Source organism: Electrona antarctica (assembly GCF_951216825.1).
Source record: "Electrona antarctica genome assembly, chromosome: 16".
Taxonomy (NCBI): domain Eukaryota; kingdom Metazoa; phylum Chordata; class Actinopteri; order Myctophiformes; family Myctophidae; genus Electrona; species Electrona antarctica.
The window spans coordinates 11,389,932-11,408,143 of NC_136797.1; the positions used below are offsets into that span (position 1 = coordinate 11,389,932).

The window sequence follows — 18,212 nt, forward strand, 5'->3', positions numbered from 1 at the left end:
GAATTGTCTGCTCCTGGTCGACAGACAATGACAGTTATAGTTTGAAGCACTACGAGAATCAAACAGAGCAGCAAATGCAAAAATCAGAGCAAACAAGATAATAGAAGAGGAGGAATTAAAGAAAGCACGAGCAGCTAGAGCAGAGAAGTTAATAGAAGAGGAGCAAAGAAGCAAAGAAAGGGCTGTGAAGAAGAAGGTTAAAAAACAGAAACAAAGGGAGAGAAAACGGTGTGAGAAGTTGGAGAAGGAAGAACCGGATACAGAAAATGGAAAGGTAACAAACGGCTCGCAGCAGTCTAAAGGGGACAGCAAAGCCGTTAATGGAAGTTTTCCCAAAGATAATGCCAATTCCAGTAAAGACCAGCGCACCATATCAGAAACTCTGGAGGAATCCCTTTACTTCACTGCCAGCAGTGATGAGGACAGTGAACAGGAGAGTGACTCGAGCACCTCCGAGGAATTGGATATGAGCAGCAGTTTTGTGAGTAAAGCTGCTCTCATAGTCAACCGTAAATTTGAGCAGAAGGAGAAGAAAAAGAACACTGTTAAAGAAGAAAAGAACCCAGTTAAAGAAGAAACTCAAGTCTCCAAAGAAACTCAACCGCCGCCCAAAGAACAATCTAATGAAGTACAGAACCATATAAAAGAGAATGCTCTCACTATTGTCAGTCCAAGAAAGATGGACTTTAAAGATAATATACAAACTAGCACAGAGTTTGCAGGTCTTGGAAATAAATATGCAAGCTCTGGACAATTCGATCTTGCGATCAATTACTTCACAGAAGCAATTAAGTACAACCCTACAGAATACAAGCTGTTTGGCAACCGATCCTTCTGTTTTGAAAAAATGCAAACATTTGAGAAATCGTTGACTGATGCAGAGGTGTCCCTAACCATGTGCCCTGGCTGGGTCAAAGGCCTTTACAGGAAGGGCAGGGCTTTGGCTGGTCTGAAGAGATATGAAGAAGCTGCCATAGCCTTTAAGGAAGTTCTGAAGTTGGATAGCTCTTGTGTAGATGCGGCCCAGGAACTGATGCGCGTGCAGATAACACAACTAATGGGTTATGGCTTCACTCGGGAACAGAGCTCAAATGCCTTAATAATTCATGGGACTGTAGATAAAGCGCTAGAGGTGCTGTCGGAGTTACATTGGAGACCAGGAACCATTAATAATGGGATCCATCCAACTCTTAGTCCTCCTCTCCCACCAGCTGAGATGAAGAATGTCACCAGTCTCTATCCAGTTCCTTTAGCTGCCACTCGACCCAGTCCTCCTCATTCCCAGGAAGAACCAAAATAGTCTGTGAGCAACAAACCTTGGGTTCCAGTTCATAATAAACCAAATGTCCAGACTCGCCCCAATCCTAATCCTGTTATCAAGAAAGCCACAGTAGAGGACCAACATGAACAAGAACAGGAACTATTTCCAGTTTGGGTAGGGAACTTGGAAAAGAGTGTGACAGAGACCATGGTGATGGATTTATTTAAACGCGCTGGAGTTGTCCACAGTGTTAAGGTCCTGAGTTACAGACGATGTGCCTTTATCAATTTCACCAACCCAAAACACTGTAAAGAAGCAATTAAACTGTTTCATGGCTACCTGCTGATGGGCGTAAATATTGTTGTGCGATACCCAGACAGGCTCTCGCGTGGCATGGGCATATCTGCAACAGCCTGCAATGCAGAGTACTTGCCAGATAAGGAGTGTTTCTTCTGGAGGAATGTTGGTTGCAACCGGGGAGCTAGCTGCCGTTACAGACACATCAAGGAGAATTACCGCGTTGACTTTGGCAAGAAGAAAACCATCCCTTCAGAATGACAACAAGATCTGAGTTCTGATAATATTCAATAAAAGCAGCATCACCACTACTACTAACCAGTGCAGAGTATTAGCGTTACAGAATTTTAAGCCCTTCACATTCCCTTAAATCTTTTTCTCAAGGTTGAAACACAGGAATTTCTGCCCATTTTATAGAATGTCTTATCAAAGACGGAAGGAGAGTCTTTGAGAGTGAATTTTATGTTGATGCCCAAAATGCAAAAGTTTGCTTGACAGGAATGAAAAGCCCATACCACTAAAACTGGTTTTGCTGACGTGGAGAAAGACTAGCAGGGTACATGCTTGTCCACTTAATAGAGTCCCATCCACACCATGTATTTTTAGATTCTAAAACAAACCTGCATATCAAAAGATTAACCTTGCTAAGAAATAATTTATTTCCCCATCTGTTAAGATAGTTTAAAATCATATGTAATGCCTAACTTCAGAAAATGAGGCCAGGTATCTGTAGCTACATGACCTCTGCATCTATAGCCTACTCAATATTTGTATCCTTTTTTTTTCTTTTTTCTAATAAACCTAGAATGACAGTTCCATATTTTAAAATCGACAGTATTTATGTTAGCATCTATATGTGACATATAGTTGGCTACTTGGCTTTATGTTGTAGTCAAGATTACAGTGCTCATTTTAAGTGTTTTATTGGGAGTCTGTTTTATACATATAGTAAAACAAAGTTCATAGCCAACTGTACTAAAATTGTTTTAGCAAAATTGTCGTATACATTTTGGCATAAAGAAAAGACATTTGGATATTTAATTTAATTTTTTTAACCTACTTCAGCAAGAAGCAGTGTTCTGACATTAAAGACGTCCTCAGTTTTTTTTTTTTTTATCAAATTAATCTGATGACTGTTTGACAGTGGTTCTCAAAGTTGGTTCCAGGGGCTCTCCAAGAAAATGTGTTGGTATAGACACTTTCATATCTACAACCGATTCAGATTACAGCACTGTGTGCATCAGGTGTTTAGTTTACAGTTGTCCTTGATGTGAAAAAGGTTTGAGAACACTTGAGCCAAATGAGCAACAGATGTCGGCTCTAAAGCCCAGTGTTCTTCTCTCGCATACATAGCTTGCTATTTTATGCTATATAAAATATTTTGTTTTCACAATACAGGCAACCCATCGTACTTGTGAAAGAAACATGCTGTCAAATATATTCAAATCGCAAATATGCCATGTCATCCCAATAAAAAAATAATAATAATAAACCAACCAACCTATATCTTAAGTTATTATTTTGACCTGTCTTTAAGGAAAACAAATGGAGACCTGGAAGTTGGAACATTCTATTCGATCACTTTTCCATTCCCCAATATCCCAAAGTCTAAATCATGTAACGTGTCATTTGTATTTCCTACACCTCAATATTGTCGGGACAATACATTTATTTTTGGACCACAATTCTCATATTAGACGATTCTAAGATGACCAAATGATATTGCCTATAGAGAAATTACTTCCGTGATCCAGGGGATGAACGAGTGACTTCTGTACTCTTAGGTCGCATTCTCAGAATTTCTCACCTCTACTTCAGTAGACTCGATGCGAATGGGCGGAGAAGTTGCATCATTCTTGCATTTTATATTTGCTGCGTTTGCGTTCACACTTAAAATGAAATATCCGACGTTTATCCTCATTCGACCACGTCTATCCACAGTAACGTTACATCTTTGCGCTGCCAAAATATGCCCCTTCCGTCTCCAACTGTGTTTACTCCTCACACCTTCAGTGAATCCAAGTCGGGTGCGCTTTGAAGCGAAGCCCCTGTTTTTGATCCGCATCAGACTTCGAATGAGCCTTCACACCTGCCAAACGAAGCGCACTTTCCGACAATACGCAGCAGGATTTGTTTTAATCGCAGTAAAGCATTCTGGTGTGAATGTGACCTTAATTAAAAATAAAAAGTTTGAAATCTTGTTTGAAATGAGCAAACCTGCCTATCTTTGTTAGGCAGGTTTCTTAAAGGGGCATGAAACCCCAGGCTGATTTGTGTGATTAGGTATAGGCAGTAGGCTATAGGTGATTTCCATAGGTGTGTCTGAGTCGAGAGCCAAGAGCATGCAAATCTGGAAACAAAATATATATATCGTTGCTGTCCATTTCATTATTATTTCCATAAATCAGTGCTATTGAACACCCTTTATGTCTGTGTTGGTTATATTAAAAAGCACTTCACCGAAAACCTCCCAACTCCATTGGATCCCCAAACTATCTGCCAAACCAGCCTTGATACCCTTTACATCTGTGTTGGTAAAAAAAAAATGAACCAATGAAGTATTATAAAGCGCTTGGACACAAATATCCTAACTTGAGCTGGATGTTTTTCCATTTCCTGAAAAATTAACATTTTGGAGTTAGGTGGTTTCTTCCAGACAGCAGATATAATATGAATTTTCTTGGCTCTGGGGGCACAACCTTGGAGTATATATTAATAGAGACGGCACCCGGAGGTAACCCTGAGGCGAAATGGACAGTGGCCGAATTTGGTATTGCAGTTTGGACCCAAACACATGAACGTGCTGGTCCGTTGACTATCATTGTGCACGTTCATGATGACACGTGAACGCACGTGAACGTGTGCAATGATAGTCAACGGCCAGCACGTTCATGTGTTTGGGTCCAATGCATCCCAGAATGCACTCTGTTCCTACCCGGAAGGTGGAGTGAAATCGCCTCATGCGCTTTTGAGCAACTTAATGCAAGTGGATGGGAGGAGAACTCTGGTGCCCTCTATTCATATATATATATATATATATATATATATATATATATACACACTCTAAGGGCACAACCTCCTTTTTTGTGTAGAAACAGGAACTCTCAACTCTGTTTCGCTCCTCGCCTTTGACATCTGAGAGAGTGAGTGTGAGAGAGAATACATTTGAAAGATATGGAGGTAGATAGTAGCTAGATGCACCAATGTATATTGGATAAAGACAAAGGCCGCTCCCACAATGCAAACATTTATTGAAAAGGAAAGCACATTTTCGAATTTGTAAATTAGCATGTAGCCTATAAATGTACAGCCCGAGACCGGCCTGAAGCCCAACAAATGTGAAAAATGTGAAAAGACAGGAAATCTTGAGCTCTACTGCATACATCATATTTATTTTTGATTCCTTGAAACATGGGGTGGCTTACACCCCATCCGTATCAGCCCCTGGTTTACATGTATAATGATTAATAATGTGCTCAGCTCAATAAGAGAGTCATGTAGGGCACAAAGATGGATATCTTAAATGAACATTAAGTGCCCGATCAGAACAAAAAATCGATTGCCTCTTAAGGTTTTGACGGCAACAGCAGAGAGATTCGCCTGAGCCTCACGACACTCACCTCTTTGCTGGTGGAGACTAGAGAGAGAGATTATTTGGTTACTTAACTTGGACAAGGAAAGATGTCGCGTACCTGGCGTTTACCTGGCAAACTTGATAACAGTGCAAGTTCTCCGAGGACAAAGATTATAAAAATCTCCAAAGAGTGTTTCGCCGCCTTCACCATAGCGTTACCCACAAGCTCGAGTACATTTACTTAGATCTTCAGAAGACCGTCTCTGCCGCAATGGCCGCTAAAGATCCAGGCTTGGAAAAATGATTTGTCGGTGGAGTTGTTCAAACTGTACCACTCACTTGAAATCAAACTAGACGCCATGAACTTTCCGATGCCCACCGATGGTAAGTCATTTTACTTGTCTTACTAGTAAATTGTAAACTGAAGTACTGAGTGGTCCTGCTGTTACTAGCTAGTAATAGCCATCTTTAACTTTAAGCAGCAACTTGCAACACTATAGATTTGTTTTTTTTAATACCTGGTAGGCTATGTTGAATCTAGAGGTGCAACACAACGTTATCCAACCATTAAACAACGTTAAACTTACCAACAATACACCATTATGGAAAGCTCAAATTGGAAATCAATTTGTAGATTAATACGTGGAAAGTAAACAGTTAAATACAACTTAAGGTCTAGGCCTGCTATAGAGGATTGAATTTACACACCATTATGCATAATGGCTTAAGTTTGTGTTTCAAAAATCCACCATAGACATGTTATGAGATAGGAATAGCCTACATTTCGTGCAGGTGATCATTTTTCTGTGTTGGAATTTGGAAGCCTCGTTTTCAATAACGTCCGGCTGCTGCCTCTTGCATTATGTGCAAATTCAAAACGGGTGGCACTGGTAGTATAGACAGAAAAATAATGAACTGTTCAACCCAGGTAATAACACCAGACGCCTAAGAAGCGACCTCGCCCTGCTGAAAAAAAACGGAGCTTCTTAATATGGCACAGTTGAGAAGCAGGAGTTAAACTATTAATCTGGTGTACCGTGTCAGTGAGGTCAGATGTCTGGCTGGCTCCATGTATACTATACGCAGATCTAGTATGTCAAAGTTAACCATGTATGGCTACCCAGGGTTCGATGAGATCAGTGTCGTGATCTTCATATATGGAGATCCAGCTGATGATAGTCATCTCCACATATGGAGATCCATGTGTTGTACCAACTTGGTTCTTTTGCAAGTGTTACTGGTGTCGCGGCAACCACACTGGTTATCATGAGACTGTCACAATATGGCCCAATATTGACATTCCCATATATGGGCTTAAAAAAATAATATTGATGACTTCACGGATCTGCACAATGAAAAACAGGTATGGCCAGCGTTGATGGCGATGGGCAGGGTTCGTGGCCATAGATGAGATGAGATATACATTATTGTCCCATGGGGGGAAATTTGTCTTGGGCAAAAGTGCAGTAGTACATTAACGTTTTTAAAACCATAAACCTGTGAAAAGGAATCTGGGGTCCACAAACTTGGACCTCCTCTCTGTCCCCAAGGCAGTCAAGCGAACCTTCGGGGACAGAGCATTCAGTGTGGCAGCCCCCCACCCTGTGGAACTCTCCCAATAGAGATTTGCCATGCTCCAACACTGGACTCTTTTAAGGCTGCCTTGAAAAGACACTTATTCTCTCAGGCTTATGGCATATAGTTGTTGATTGTTGTAGGTACATTTTGTAAAGCATCCTTGGGTTCATGAAAGGCGCTATGTAAATTCAAGCTAATGTCCTACGGAAACTCTGAGTTTGATGCCACACGTAAGACGATAAACGGTAAGACATCAGTCCTGTAAAATGTGATTCTGTACCACAATGCCCAATAGATAATAAGCCTGGCACACAAACATAACATGGCGTTACGTTTCATAAGCATAAGTGTGTGTGTGTGAGTCAATGTCAAGGCAATTATGTTTATGCACTGTCAAATAAGTCTACATCTATTCTAAGTTAGCATATACCTGTAGGTCTATACATCCTGCTCATTACTGTGCAGTTGTGGCCCCCGGCCAAATCTAGTTGAATACCCCCGATATATAAAGTCACAACACCAACTTTGATGATGCAGTATTGCTTTGTTTTCAGAATATAAGGTTCTTAATTTCCTGAAAAATGTATATTTTTAATTTCCTGAAAAATGAACATTGGAGGTACGTGGTTTCTCCCCGACAGCAGAGCCAGTGCTTAGCAGAAATGAAACTTAAAAAAATAAATGTAAATATATTTTTTAAATATATTTTCGTTAACGGAAATGGCAGCTTCCTTACTCGGATTTCAGGAGGTGTAGGTCCAGACTCTATATAGCATTCAGAGATTGTGGGATAGTTGTCTGGCTACGTGATCGAGACTAGGTGCCCGGCAGCCATTTGCTGAAGGGCTAGTATTCAGGGAAATACAGTAGCTGAAATCTCAAATAATAATAAAGCTTTAATTTGTATAGCACCTTTTAGAACAGTCACAATGTGCTTAACAGAAGAGCTCAAAACATAGCAGACATCAAATAGGCAAAAAATACGTCAATAAAACACAATAGATAAAAATCACAAGGGTAAGGGGAGCAGCTTTGTAAAAGTGGGTCTTTGGGAGCAATTTAAAATGAGACAGACTCTGCAAGCGTGATCTCGGTTGCCGAGAGCAGGGTATTCCAAAGTGACGGTGCTCGGATTGCATAGGCCTGGTCCCCTATCATTTATTTTTATTGTAAAATGACACAAATGCTTTTCCGGCTTTAAAGGGTATGAGATTATTTTTTAACAACATTTAACCTATTCTGGGCAGGAACTCCTTTTGGTGTTCTAACCCTTCTGGACAGGAACCCCTCTTGGTGTTCTGTACAGTATTCCATTTTTTTTTTAAATGATGGTGCTATATAAATATTTGAAGTTTTTCCAGAAGACTTGGTCAGGATTTAGAAGGCATTTTTAGAGTCCAAAATGGGTTAAAGGCTTTGTCATGGTCCTTCAAAAGTGTATTAAAAGGTTATATCCACTCCAGTATGCCATGCTAGGGGTTGTCTCCACCAGGCCGAAGGCATGGGGAGAGTATGTTTTGCACTCAGTCTGTGTGTCTGTCTGTCCGTCCGTCCGTCCGTCTGCCCAGCCGATGCCAAACTCTGCCCACACTCCCTAGATGCCAACAACAAACCTAATTTTCGGCCTGTTATAACTCCACCATGAGGCCAATTTGAACAAAACACATTTCTGTATATTACTCCTCCACATTTCATCCATACATCTCGCAAATCGGTATACACTGTCTCCATAGTCATGTGATCAACACGGGCCTGTCCGCCTCCCCATATTCCATCCCCATTGGCTAAGATTGCCATCCAAAGTTTGTAGGATTGGTCCGTTTTGAACAAAATGCCTTAAGCTTAAATCATGAACACAGCGTGCAATTTCCGTGAAATGATGCACACACATTCCCACTACTAGCAGAGGAACAAATGCCACTTAAAGAAACCCACATCAGCCTCATGGTGGCACTATAACAGGCCAATCCATGTTTTCACCTATCGCTGCACCGATCTATGGACCTGCATTTTCCACATCTGCCTGTTATAGCGCCACCATTAGGCCAATTTTTTGCCAAACTTAAACGCTATAACCTTTCAGGTTAATGTCTACACTGCCATCATAGAGTCCATCATCACCCTCGCCATCACCGTTTGGTTCCCCGCTGCAGCGGCCAAGGCCAAGCTGCAGCGGGTGAAACGATCAGCAGAGAGGGTGATTAGGGGCCCTACTTCCCTCAGGCAGGAGGTTGCGTTCCCTAAAGGCTGTGAAGGCCCGACATTAAAACCGCTTTTTTCCCCCCACAGCTATCCGGCCCCTCAATGCGCCCTCCACTCAGTGTGAGATGGACTGACCTCTGACCTGACCACTTGAACTCTCTGCACTTTATATTTATTCACTATAACGTACTAACTAACACGTGTTTTTGCACTGTCTCGTCCTGTTTTGCACTTGTTTTGTCCTAATGTTGTAACTGCACTCTGCTGTCACCAAACCAAATTCCTAACATGTTTACATGTCGGCAATAAAGGCTTCCGATTCGGAGACCTGGGCACTTTTTCTAGTTCTCTGTGTTCTTATGATTCAACGATGCAGCCCCACCCACCCCCAGGGGCTGAAGCAAGGGGAGGGGAGGGGAGGTGCAGGGAGGAGACGGGGCGGGATTTGGAGACCGTTACATCACCGTCCACAGGCAGATCAGAGTACTTGTTTGAGCCTATAATTATACAGAAAACCCCAGACCACAGAAAATCCACTGAATGTTCAAAGTTCCGTTTTTTTGCGCGCAATTGCAGTCAGACAACTTTTCTTTTTTTGGCACCAGGCCTATAATGTGTTAAATTGCATTGGCAGTTTGCATGTTCGGACTAACGGGACTTCGGATCTATGGGCAGTTCCCGTGTAAATGATGCCATTACCCTGCTGAGTAACTTATATCTTTCAGTCTTTCTTTCCGTCTAATCTTGCTCTTTCCCATCTGAAGTGGTGTATTCTGAAGACAGGAAGCAGACGGGATTCCCGAAACAAGGTCTTATGCAAACGTCGCAGAAGATTGGGTCGCGGTTCCAAAGACTGAGAGAGTATGTCCTTGTGATGAAGGATTGCCACGCCGACCTGGAAAAGGCCATCGATTTGCTCGTGGCTCTTGAAGAGGTCCTTGAACAAGTTTGCAGTGAAATGGACGTGTGCTACAAGGCATTACGACGTGCAGAAGACGAATATCTAGATGGTATGGTTCACTTCAGTGTTGTTTTACCTTTTTTCCCACTGACAAACTAAATGAAAACTAAGCTATGATGACTAAAACTAAGATTAATGTATTGACAATTTCGTCAACAGCTAAAAACTAGACTAAGATGCTAGGAAGGTGACTAGTGGACAAGAGATCCAGTAGGAGTCATTTTACACTTGGTTGCATGCTGAAAATAGCAGATCTACAAGCTCACAAGTGAGCTTGTAGATCTGCTATTTTCAGAAAGTGTAAAATCAGTCATTACGACGGGCCACCAAAATACGATTTTAGTCGACTAAATCTACAGTTGATTTAGTGACGGGATCCGAACGTAATTCCGACAGAGCATTAGTCCGACATGCGGGAACAACGGTCGGACTACCGCTCGAACATGCGCTTCTCCCGTGCTTGTGGTTAGGGATAGGTTGTCGGTCTAATGATCGTCGGACCAAAACATGTGTCAGAACTTGTCTTACCTCCTATACGAGTAGTCTCATGTCATGGTGAAAATATACATAATATAGCATCGGACACACTACAAGTCTTTAGGGCCGGGTCAATTATGCCTGGGTTTATTTTGAGTCCGATCCCATTTTATTCGGCTCCGTTTCGGACCGGGTACAATCCTTCTCGGGGGCGTTTCGGGGCGGGCATGGTACATTTTAATGTTTCTTGGGGCCATTCGGTTCGGTCCAAATATTAGGGATGCACAGAATATTCTCCCACCGAAACCATTTGGCCGAATTGTGGCAAAAATGCACATTTGGTATTCGGTTCGGTTGATTTTAGAGCCAAATCCGAATAGTAAAATAATCGGGGTTACCTTTCGTCACCTATTGTTTTGTTGTGATGACGTGATCAAAATGTCATGTATTTTGTCAATTATCCTGTAGCTCTACAACAAGCGGCCATGACAGCAATGGTACAAAAACTGGTAAAACAAATAAATGATATAATATTAATTATATTCGGCTATTCTGTATTCGATTTTCGGCCACCTGTTCCCTATATTTGTTATTCTGAATTTCCCATTCGGTGTATCCCTACCAAATATCCTCGGCTCGGTTCCTTTTCGGAACGGGTCCAATTGTATGGACCCGTGCTACCCTCTATTTCCAAGTCCTAATTTGGAGAGTCACACAGCCACAATTCCTCCTGTAGTTTGCACCATAGTGTAGAAATGAATGACTTGCATTGTCACTTGGCAGTTTAACTCAGGGGTTCTCAACCTTTTTGGCCGGGGACCCCCGGAAATGCTTTGGCAATGTCTCGGGACCCCCGCCCCGCCCCCTCCCGACCCCCAATATAAATTGACTGCTACAATAACCTTAACCCATTTTGGGCGGGAACCCCTTTGTGTTTTAAGCATTATGTTATAATTTAGCTATTGAAAAATAGCAGATCTACAAGCTCATAGCGCGCCACCGAGTGGCGTGCTATGAACTTGTAGGTCTGCTATTTTTGAAAAATCGTGAAAATAAAATTTTAAAACTTTTTTTTTTTTTTAATATTTTGGGGACCCCCTAAAATAATTTGGCGACCCCCCGAGGGGTCGCGACCCACGGGTTGAGAACCCCTGGTTTAACTGACCCTGAGTAACTCTGTATTACTTCCTATCTTCTACAGAATAGCCTCTCCCCAGGAATGGTGGACAAGACCAGAGAAAAGTAAGTAAATATTGCACAAAATTACCACAGCAGGGGGGGAAAAAAACACGTATATGTACTTTACATTATTTGTATATTTGGATGGGACAGAGTAGGCCTATGTTCAATAGACATTGAACACTAAACAAAACTGACATACCGTAACAACTAACAAGACATGAGGACAGCATACAATAACATAATGCATTTCAAACGCAGTAAAACAAGAAAATATTAAAACTATTGCTAGGGTAGGCCAACTCTATTGTGGACTGAGAGTCAAGACTGGTTGTTTTTCAATTGTCCTTTAAAAGCTGTGAAAGTGGGGATCTCCCTCAGTGTGGAGACTGTGGAGACACATGCTGGAACTTTTTACTTAGTTTGAGTTATTTAATTTAAACGCCAAATGCATTCTCAATAGCGAAAACACAAAAAAAAAATATATATATATTTATTTATTTTCAAAGACGTCCACAGACGTCTTGGGCTCTGCCCGTGCGGCAATACCAAAATGTGTTTGCATCTCAATGGTTGAGAAACACAGCTTGCCATCGCAGATGGGTGGGGCTTAGCGAAGGGGCCATTGGAGTGGTTATATTGTGTCTCCCTGCTCTGCTATGGAGGGTATGCTTGTGACATCATCATCATACTGCTATGGAGGGTATGCTTGTGACATCATCATCATCATACTGCTATAGAGACACACGGGGACTACAAATTTCACGCCCCCAAATGAGACAGCGGCCCCACTTCTGGTCCGTTAGACCAGTGTACTGCATGCCAGCCCATAGAAGTCAATTGAAATTCCACTGTAGTTAGCCTACTTTTAAAATAATACAACATGAACTGAAGACTATATTGATTTGAATAAAAATATGTTTCCAAATGTATGAAGTGTCTTTGTCAACATATTTTTTTGTTTTCTCAATAGATGACTTGTTTCACATTTAATTTACCACTTGAATGAGTTACCCATAATGTTAACGGAGCAGAGCTGAGTTGACAGACTGATTACCTGTCGCTTACAAGTGACGTTCCAAGCGCCGCCGAGTTTGAAGATACATTATCCGTATTTGTGGTGCATGGTGTGAACATGCAGGCGTATATGAATTCTTTACCTGCCGCGGAGCTCCGACGGTACAAAGAAAAAATAAAACTTGTTGGATTATCAATTTGTCCATATGATTTGCCTAAAAGTAGTTGGGAAAATGACCCGACTAAATGGCCAGGAGTGACATATCCAGATATTGTCAACTATCTAGTGGATTCTCCAGGTTTATAGATAATAAAATATCAATTAGAATCTATCTTATTTATTACAGTTTTAATACATATTACAATATATGGGCTATTTATTTATATAGCCAATATATTGCAATTTCACGGGAATTGGGAGCTTCATGAAGAATAATATAATACATTACTTTTCAGGCAGTCAATTTCAGTCTGTGTAATCCTATATAGCAGCATATGCTCCTCATATGATTTTGCCTGCCTTCTTGATATTGTCAATCTATATCATATTCAGTAGGATTAATGGTTCACATGACGCTCGTCCTTCACGTGCGTCGTGGCGTGACTTGCTTTGTTTTGAGCGCCTGGCTAAGTTATGTGCATTTGTAAACGTTCAGATTTCAAATAGCCTATAAAGTGCTCACCCCCGGGGACACGGATGTTAGAATTTTGAACGGGCTGCTATTAACACCCGTGCATCCCGTATTGTTCAAGAAAATGCATTTTAATCCGATCGGTGACCATTTTCTATAAAGGTTATAATAATGCATGAGTGCAATACACCTCCCAACCGATAAGGGCACGTATTGAAAGCATATAGCGAAAAAATTAGAAATTGGCCAGCCGTCGGATAAAAATGCTTTTTATTGAACAATAAGGACTACACGGGTGCTAATAAACGTGCAAATGTATAACATCCGTAGCTCCGGGGGTGAGCACTTTATATTTGAAATCTGAACGCTTATGTACACTTAAACGTTGTAAATGTAGCAAGGCACTAAAGACAGGGTGAAGTTGCGTCATGACTCATGACTGACTATCATAAGTTTCAAGGCTATTTTCACTGTGACATATACCTTCATAAGCTTCACTTGAATACTTAATTTCCACCACTTGTGGAGTTCACAAACTTCTTCTGGATGGTTTCACAGATTTTTTACTAGTGGATGGGTGCAGCCATTTCTGTCTCTTTTCATGATCAGCTGGAAGTTGATGAAACATCAAGTCTGGGTTTTTTTCTTTGTTGTTTTTACAAAGAGGAACGCAGCACACTTTAGGCATGATGAAGACTGGCCGTTTAACCGTTTACAACGCTGGACTCTGTCGTGGTCGCTCGATCCGTCGCTGGGGAATGCCGCATCTAGCGGTATTTATAAGGATTAATGCGTGACGTACAAATCATACGTCAGGGAAACTTCAATATATCCGATGCTAGCAGTCTTTACAATCTTATGGAGTATATTATAGTACATTGTGGGTTGTATATTGAGATGGCAGGTATATGACATTAAAAAGGACAAATAAAACATATGGGACACATTATTCGAACACAAAATAAATCGCTACAGCCTCAGTAATGAACCAGTGAAATAAGGGTATTTTATGATGCCTCTCATAGGGATTGCATTGGCAGCTGCAGTACACAGTTGAAACGGACCAGAAGTGGGGACGCTGTCTCATTTGGGGGCGTGGAATTTGTAGTCCCTGTGTGTCTCTATGGAGGGTATGCTTGTGACATCATCATCATCATACTGCTATGGAGGGTATGCTTGTGACATCATCATCATCATACTGCTATGGAGGGTATGCTTGTGACATCATCATCATACTGCTATGGAGGGTATGCTTGTGACATCATCATACCCGATAAGTAATGCGGAAACACCTACTAGTACCCAAGAGGAGAATTAGCAAGAGAGGCCAACTTTGCTTACTTCCTGTATCTGCGTGAGGTGGGCGGTAACATTATTAGGAGACAGGAAGAATGTTGGAGTCTATTCATTTCCAATGGGAGAGTGAACGTGAACACAGCTTCTGAACCATTCCTTAACTCCATGGTCACTGAACTAAATACTGGACCAAATCATCACAAGGCACACAATATTTACAAGATATTCATAGTAAAATGGCTTCTTTTAGCGAGACAAACTAGGAGAAAATCTACTTTGTTAATGACATTTCTTTATCCCAGCAACAAACTCTCGCGAGATTTGAGATGAGTCCGGAAGCCTCTCTCTGTCCATCTGCAATTTCACGGACAACACATAAGGGGCTCTGACCCCATATTTAAGATGATAATATTATAATGTGAAATGAATGGACATATTTAAAACGATTAGAAATGATCCTTATGTGCCCAAATTAGAGCTGGCATACTTGGTCTGCATATTGAGACAGGCAGATATGTAGGCACGGTTGAGGAGGATAGATGATGTAGTCTGTGTGATATAAAGGAAATTTTTATTGTCCAGTCTACAACTCTATTAGGGAGAGACTTTTTAATGAGATAGATCCAAATCATGAATTTATATGGTTGGAGGACTTCGAGAAACTAAAACGACTATTTCAAAAGTACACCTTGTCAGTTGTTTTCAATGTACTTTGTTAAATGACTTGTCAGTGTTGTTGTCTTCTTCTATCGGGTTTCATGGCGGTCGGCAAACCTAAATGGTGCATTACCGCCACCTACTAGACTGAGTGTGGAAACAGTGTTGTTGTCAGGGGGGGGAGGGTGGAGGTCGGGGAGAAGCAAACCACGCCTACTATATTTAGGAGACCATTTGTAGGCTTTGTGTACCATTTCGCCTCTAGTGGCTCCAATGAAGTTGGCCCATCTTCATACATAAACCATCTTTTCTAGTACTGAGTGGCAAAAAAAAACGACGTTCTGGCCTTGACAGCCCATACATCCGAACAGAAAATTCCTCTCCGATTGCTTTAAATGACGTTAAACTCACTTTGCCACTCTATTTTCCATTCACTTTATGCATGCGCATACCCTCTATAGAGACATTTAGACAGTGTCAAAGGCCATGTCTCACAGACGGGAGGATCTGGCACAAATTCTATGGAAGGCACGTCGTTCCATATTTTTTTTATTTGACAACTGTCCTGCTCTCTGTGGCATATACTTGGTGATAAAGAATATGTATGGACTACTACTGATTTCAGAAGGAATTTACATTGAAAACATAAAGGAGAGAGAGAGAAGTAATCTCAAGGTCAGAGGGGTAATGTGAGGCAGTGTATTTGTGAGTGTATGGAGTAGGTTTGGGGGGGGGGGTGAGGGGGTGGGGATTGTGTGTTTGTGTGAATCGGAGGTCCTACCGTCCAGGTAGGACAGAAAACAGGTCGTTCTGGAACTTAGCTCGCCATTGTGTTCATCTTCTTTCAGGGGTTATCATGGATTAAAAAAGGGATAAACCTGGCCTGAAAACAAAAAGGCCAAATTAAATATCTTATACAAATAATCAAAACAGCTGATCTACAAGCATAGAAATCAAACAATACTTTACAAAATGCCAAATCAAATAATCCTTTTCAAACAATTAACCATCAAATGAAAATAACCAAAACGGTTCAGCAAACATTTCAAACAAACTCACCAATTCAGTTCAACATCTACCAGCTCATCCAGCTCAGTTCGGTTCACCAGTGTGTAGTATGGAGGTCTAAAACCAATGTTGATCAGTGTTAATATAAGGTATTGAAATGAAGAGTAAAATGTTTGTAGAAGAAGGGCTACAGACCTGCCACAGCCAGTGATGTGCACCTCACTGACTGAGACAAAGTACTGGGTGTGGTGGTGGTGATGATTGCTGATTCCAAACTGATGTGAGTGAGTGATTGGTGTGATGAGCTGTGAACTGATGTAGATGGTACCGTGACCATACAAATACAGACTATACATTACAATTATAAACCTGGGTTACATCTCTCCAATGAGAGAGTGTCAGAGCAAACCTGTCGAATGAATAATGAATGACCGGACACGGCGGACAATTTCTTGACCCATCCCACATGGGATTATCAGACACAACAATTAAAACAATAACAAAAATAAAACAAGAACATTCAGGTGTGTAGCCAGCCAGCAACCAGATTCCAAACAGTAGTAGTGTAGACCCACACAAACCTATACATGAAATATATAACCAATCTATAAAACAGTTCATATATAAGTTCATCTATAATACAATAGAGCACTTATAGAGATTTGAATATATCGTGACGTGAAATGCAGTACCCCTTAAACTCTCTATACTTCATAAAATGGACCTGTAAAGAGCACATTTGGTGTGCTCTTATTTCACTACACAAATCGAATAGACAAAAATAGCAGATCTACAAGCTCACAACATAGGACAAATCTGATCACATATAACTACAGTGATTATGTGTACTGATTTTTGTGATGGACATGACTTTGGACATACAAATCTGTAGTAAAAAGATGTAGGTGGCGCTATGAAAAATGCAGGGCAGAGGTTTTTCCTTGGCCTCTAGGGAGTGAGCGTGCAATGTTTCATACAGTAGGCTGTTTCGCAGATATGGCCATCTTGGATCTAGATGCATTCTGGGTAAGCGAAAAGTGTCTGGGTGTAAAAGGGCAGGCGCACCTCAGCCACTTTGATAGTAGTGGAAGATGACGGATGCGGACGATCAATTTAGTAATTTAACTGTTTGTCAGAAAAGTACTATAGACAAATATCAGTTTAAGTCCAAATTTTATTCTGACCCCTCCACAAAAAGGCCTCATTGTCCTGACCCCTTATCCATCATTTATACATTATGGATAATTAGTGTGGACTTAAACTGTTATTCATCTATAGTACTTGGGCCACTTCACCCCTTTTGCAACCAGATCTTATTTTAATGATGTTTGGGAGACAAGAAACACTTTCCTGGGGTTTGTGCGCACTTCATCTGCCTCAAAAGCTAGTTGATTTATCTCTGTGCATGCCTGAATGCACAGACTGACGGTGACAAAAATGTATTTATTATTTTATTTATATGTGGACTGAAGTGAATATGTAAGTCAGAGAGACTACCTAATTCCTGTTATTTGCAAAGACTGTCGGAGGAGGAGGGGTGGGGGGGTTCTGATTTATACAACCAAAAAGGAACGTGGGCAGGTCAGGAATTACCTTCATAATCATATAATATAGGTTTGCGCATCATGGTGCTTATTCACTATTTCCGGAATAAATAGCCTTGCACATGTTACCTGAAGATATAACGATGTGGCCTTAGCCGCTATACACATTGATTCTATTCTATACTACTACTATACCATCTCATCCACGGCTCTGGGCCACATTGTATTGTTCCACTTTGGCACTGTAAACGTATGTTTTCCCATGCCAATAAAGCCCTTTGAATTGATACACGTCATAAGTGATCGCGGAATATGCCATCGCTTTGAAATGACAGCGTAGTTACAGTACATTCCGATTGTAGAGGCAAATCCAATGCAATACCGATACCCCCCAAAATTATTGGGAAGACCATCAGTCTATCCACATCTGTTACAGAGTAGCCTACTTTGACTAAAGTAATTATCATATTAATAAGAATCTGCATGTCACAGTTTGCTACACTTCATTGTGTTACTGTTTGGTTCATCA

The 18,212-nt window shown here is 41.1% G+C and overlaps 1 protein-coding gene across 3 annotated transcripts in view; it reads right to left on the reverse strand.

Annotated features, from left to right (window-relative positions):
* sardh (sarcosine dehydrogenase) overlaps window positions 1-16,367 on the reverse strand; it is a 134,230-nt gene extending 117,863 nt beyond the window's left edge. For 2 of the 3 annotated variants that reach the window (XM_079524997.1, XM_079524995.1), the window contains exons 1-2: window positions 16,191-16,331; window positions 15,913-16,014 (exon numbers count right to left, since the gene is read on the reverse strand). The gene's annotated coding sequence lies outside the window, so the exon portion shown is untranslated. The other variant, XM_079524996.1, reaches the window with a different exon arrangement.
* Between the last annotated feature and the right edge of the window lie 1,845 nt (window positions 16,368-18,212).